Here is a 6000-nt window from a genome sequence, read left to right as displayed (position 1 = left end):
CGCATATATATATATATATATATATATATATATATATATATATATATATATATATATATAAATAACCGGTATTGTGTGTGTGTGTGTGTGTGTGTGTGTGTGTGTGTGTGTGTGTGTGTGTGTGTGTGTGTGTGTGTGTGTGTCGCATGACCTCACCGGATATGAGGAAATGTGATCTGGGGTTCCCTTGCCTAATTATGGCTCATTGCCAACATTAGCGATACCCTACTAACATGGGCTCACCGCCTCCCCTCTCTCGTTCTTCCTCTACAAGGCCTAGAGAGAGCAGAATAGCCAACTGACAGCCGGGATGGTTGTGTAAAGCAGTTTCACGCGTACGTGGAGACATATGGGCGTCAGCACACACATGCGCGCGCGCGCGCACGCAAGCACACGCCTCGACGGTACAGTGGTACCATTCTCGACCGCTAATTCAGCGCTCCGAGTTCGAGTCGTGTTAGTGGTGGCGACAATAATGGTGGTGATAATAAAGGTGATGGAGATAGTGATGATGATTGTGGTAGTGATGGTGACTGGTTTTGATAGTGATGGAAGCTGCCGGGAGAATTCTGTCTTCTCTGATGTCATATCTTCTAGAGAACGACTTTTTTCTTCTTCTTCTCACCACTGTACCATATAAGCTTACAGTCCTAGGAACTCTTTGTATACGATGATGATGAGCTCCTCTGTTGGCGACAAAGATAACAATCGTGAAATACTATCACCCTCCCACATGGGAGTCCAAAGACTTTGTGTGTGTGTGTGTGTGTGTGTGTGTGTGTGTGTGTGTGTGTGTGTGTGTGTGTGTGTGTGTGTGTGTGTGTGTGTGTGTGTGTGTGTGTGTGTGTGTGTGGAGGGGATTGTGTGCACGTTTGCCTGTACGTGCATATATTTACCAAACTGTATATAATTCTAATTTATACAGGAATAAAGCTACGTATGTAGGGTCCCGTCTCTGTCGCTGCTTCAGTCACTTAGTATCCTGTCTGCCTTTCCTCAAGAGCATTTAGATTGTTCTGAACTCTCAAACGCTCTGGGTGAACTTCAACACTTAGCACGTGCTTGTGTCTGTTCGTGTGTATGCATGTGGGTATAAGTATATTCATTTATACTGTGTGATTGTTCATGTTGTACCTGACTGGTGCTACTAATATGTGTGACAGTGGATGCTCTTTTCGGATTCGGAGGAGGAAGAGGAGGAAGAGTAGGAAGAGGAGGAGGAAGAGGAGTGAGGGTAGTGAATAGAATTTAGGAAAATTACATATCTTCCTAGAGAAGTATTTCCCTTCCACTGCACTTAAGTAACGTCCCGCTTTCCCAGTGATATTTCTACGTTTTTGGGTGTTCATACATTCTATATGCCATGATGAAGACATTGTCAAATGTCAGAGAAGATCAGGGTAAGTTAGTGCAGTGGAGCCAATGTTGGCAAAAGAACCCGTTGGGTAATAATTCAGTTTTTATTACATTGGTCTCTAAGCTACAGAACTGAATGAACAACACGACTCTTCCCAGACTCATCGTAGACTTAGAGTTAAAGATGAACTTCGAGATTTCTTGTAAGATTAATAATTTGAGTCAGTGTATGCCTGGATATTATTCATGAATGGACACAGCATAAATAAACTAATGACTTTGTACGGTTATGTCATAAGCACTAAAACATGCAATTTAATCAAAGTTTAAATTTAGGGCTCCAGAATGGCACAAGCAAAGTAAAATAAAGCAAATATGCGCGTGAGAGAACTGGAGTTTCGTGGTAACTCTTGAGAATTTCCGTTGCCATGTATTTACTTCTCAGTTGGAAAGAAAGATAATTAGGTTTTAAGAATATAATTACATAATATAATGTGTAGTCTAACAAATTACCATCACCACGTTTTGAACTTATAAAATAAAGTAGCTGAACCAGGCTGAACGTAAGGTCAATATATAACACGGAAAAACCACAAGAGTAGAAACAGACTGTTTGCACATGACAATCAGTTAGAAAATATATAACGTATCAGTAGTTTTCTAGAAATGAAAAGGATGACATTGCAATGGAACATTATAAGTTGTACAAAAATTATCAGACCTTAGAACAACCTGGGTTAGACTCCAGGTATTACGATCGTCGCCTTCAATTTTTCCTTCATGGCTACAACAAAACGACATCGCGTATGCATCCACATGAAATTTTAACACTGAATAATATTACACATGATTAAACCGAGATTAACTCAGTTAAACCATGAAGATTAATGCATTAAGATATTATGTAGATATATCCATCATAAATGCAAAAATACACCTAGGTCAATTATGAACGAATGAAACTTGTTCGAAGCGCAAACGAAGCTGTTTTCGAAAGAAACCAGGCAACAATGGGATTACATAATACAGAACAAAGTTCTCCTTCATAACTGTACATTTAGGGAAACAAGCTCAGAAATCATAATTGTAAATCTATTCACTGGCACAGAAACAGAAGACGCAAGAAACTGGAAATTAAGATGATCATTGCTGACGACAAAGATAACAATTGTGAAATACTATCACCCTTCCACATGGCAATCCAAAGACTGTGTGTGCATGTGTGTGGGAGGTGGGTGCTTGGGAATTGGGGATAGCCAGTATTCTGTTCGTTAAATGTTTCGAAATGAATATTTCCTGTCCGGACACAAGTACTTAACATGAAATCATCTATTTGCTGTAGCCCTGCGGAAACGTGACCTGGGAAGCCATTCACAAACATCAGTCTAACTACTTGTTCTAAGGTTTCGCTAATTTCCCAATTTCGTTGGCAAACACGTTGACCTATTCGCCAGCCCAGTGCATTCTTTGTCGCCGATTAAACGACTCATACGTACTCTGAGCAAATGACTCTTTGATCCTCTTTTCAGTTTTTCTGCATCTTCTTGATCTCTCGCTTATGTTTCTAAGTAGATGGCTAATTGGTCGCCTTCTAGATTAAGGGCAATATAGCTCTCGACGTCACTGACACGGGTTAATTTAGCCACTAATTCTGCCTTTTTAAGCCACGCGACGACGTCTCCATTGCCATGAAATGGGCCTTTAGGGTTATGTTGCTCATCTTGAACGGTTCCCTCTTTGTGCTAGGCGCCTCGTCCATGCCTATATAGCTTGTTGTCATGGGGTGACGTATCACTTACCTTATCTTCGTTATTTCCTTCTTCTTCGTCGATCCCGATGTCGAGGACTCTTCTAGCTAGTTCCTCTTTCACTCGTAACGCCTATCAATCCTACTATCCTATCTTAGTTAAATATTCTCTATATTTTTCTACCACTGCACTTTTATCGCCCGCTCTATCCTCGCCTCACGTTCACTCAACACATACACGTTGGCCAACACCTGTTCACCCGTTCTACAGGGTGACCTTTGATGCTGTGCCGGGGGTGCCAGCTACCCATATTCACACCACATTAATGATAATAATAATAATAATAATAATAATGATGATAATGATAATAATAATAATAATAATAATAATAATAATAATAATAATAATAATAATAATAATAATAATAATAATAATAATAATAACAGCAATAATAATAATAATAATAATAATAACAATAATAACAATGATAATAATAATAATAATAATAATAATAATAATAATAATAATAATAATAATAATAATAATAATAATAATAACAAGTTTATTAGGCAATAAATCAAATACATGAAAAACAGATAATGAAAAAACAGATAGTTCAAAATTATGATTACAGTTGACGAGAATAACACAAAAAAGCATATAAGCTTATATAATAATAATAACAACAATAATAATAATAATAATAATAATAATGATAATAATAATATTAATAATAATAATAATAATAATAATAATGATAATAATGATAATGATAATAATGATAATGATAATAATAATAATAATAATAATAATAATAATAATAATAATAAGTTTATTAGGCAATAAATCAAATACATGAAATACAGATAATGAAAAAACACATAGTTCAAAATTACAATTACAGTTGCCGAGAATAACACAAAAAAGCATATAAGCTTATTTCCATTGTGGTCCTCATTAGAGTGTTATTCTACACTAAGTTACACAAACCAGAAACAGTCATGAGTAATACCAATCAGTACACATAAACTAATACTACTAAAATGTTCGTAACACGTAGGAATTAGATATTTGAGCACCAGCATAATAAAGGAACATTACATTATGCAACAGGAACAACAGAATTGTACTAAAAGGAACCAAAACGCTATGAGTGAGTACCAGATCAGCGTAGCACTATTAGTGATATTCTACATTATTCGACTGCTATAGCAGCAAATGTAGGACAATAAAAGGGGATCCATCCCAGGTTGAGTAAATATCAAGTATTATGGGATAGAGAGTTGCAGGCCATCAACAATGTCAACCTGTAGTTACAGTGAATGCTGCATGGCAGCTTGGGTCACATATTACTTAATTACAAGTTAATTAATTAATTAATTGATTAATTAATCACAAATATTACCTATATCTCAAGACAGAGTGGGCAATTGCACATTAGTTTGAGCACCAGGAAGTGAATGTACATTATAATCTGTAGCACCATAAGTAGGGTAGAGAGGACCAGTACTGGTATGAGAAAAAACAACAAAGAGCTGGTACCCTGATTCACCAGACTAATATTATGATCAGATTATAACTGTTCTTAGACCATACCTGAAACATATTCAATACTGTGACAAGCAAAACAAAGGTGAGCTTCTAGGTTCTTCAGAGTTTGCCAAAACTTCTTTGGATCGTTTTTGTTCTGGTTCACCATGTTAGCTTTGGCTTTTTCCTTCCAATATTTCATCTGATTCCTATAGTGTAGATAACCATTATAGTCCCTCTGGTTTCTACTTTTCCTAAGGGGGTTTTACACAGTCAAACATGTTGGCCAACACGTATGACAACACGATGTTTGAGAGTATGTTTGAACATGTAAAGGGGTAAACATGTTGGGGGTTTTACACAATCAAACGTGTTGGCCAACTCGCTCATCAAACCTCCAACACAACATGTTTGAAGAGTTGTTACACGTTCAGACCAAACAGACAGACAGACAACCTCATTCGGTGCCAAAAGGAGAAGGGGGCAACATGTCCTTTACTCAAGACTAGGTGATGGCAATTGGGATAGTGATTCCCCTCAACAAAAAGAAAAGGAAGCGTTCAAAGTGGACAAAAGACTGGTTACTGAAAAGGGACCACATTTCTCATACCAACTTAATGAAGGAGCTGAAATTACACTCAGGTGATTGGCGCAATTATATGCGCATGAACGAATCAACATATTTAGAACTTCTGAATTTGATCACTCCATTCATTACTTGTAAAGACACCGTTATGAGAAAGTCCATTAGCCCTCATGAACGGCTGAGCGCAACACTGCGGGGTTTTTTTTAGCAACAGGAAAATCTCTACAAGACTTGAGATTTTCAGCTCTCATCGCAAGTAGCACCTTATCTAGGATTGTATCAGAAACTTGTCAAGCCCTCTAAAAAAATTGCGAAGACAGTTGATTTTTTCATCACATCATCCCGCGTGCACTGAGGGTCAAGTTCTTTTAGTTTTCCATGCAATTCATCTATACTTTTATTTCTTAAATTCCTATTAGGGTATTCTTTCGATTTCACCATCCACAATGCTATATGTTTCCTATATGTCAATGAAATCTACCATAATTTCCTTTTCCTTGACCATAACGTTACACGTATAATTGAATTTAGAAATACTCGGCAAGTCTGTCGCTGAAGGAGCTGCTATAGATGTTACCTCCGCGAGATTTGAGTATGTATGACGGTTGGAGACTGATGCGTGTTCAGACGTTCATGCATGGACATGGACGAGTAAGCTCCGTCCACAAAAGTCAGGCCAGATCAACATCCGTCCAACACGTTGGTCCAACATGTTTACCCCTTTCACATGTTCAAACATACTCTCAAACATCGTGTTGTCAAACGTGTTGGCCAACATGT

The sequence above is a fragment of the Oratosquilla oratoria genome, chromosome 4 (genome assembly GCF_046742065.1).
Source record: "Oratosquilla oratoria isolate Oo_2021 chromosome 4, ASM4674206v1, whole genome shotgun sequence".
Classification (NCBI taxonomy): domain Eukaryota; kingdom Metazoa; phylum Arthropoda; class Malacostraca; order Stomatopoda; family Squillidae; genus Oratosquilla; species Oratosquilla oratoria.
Note: the sequence above shows the minus strand (reverse complement) of the source record.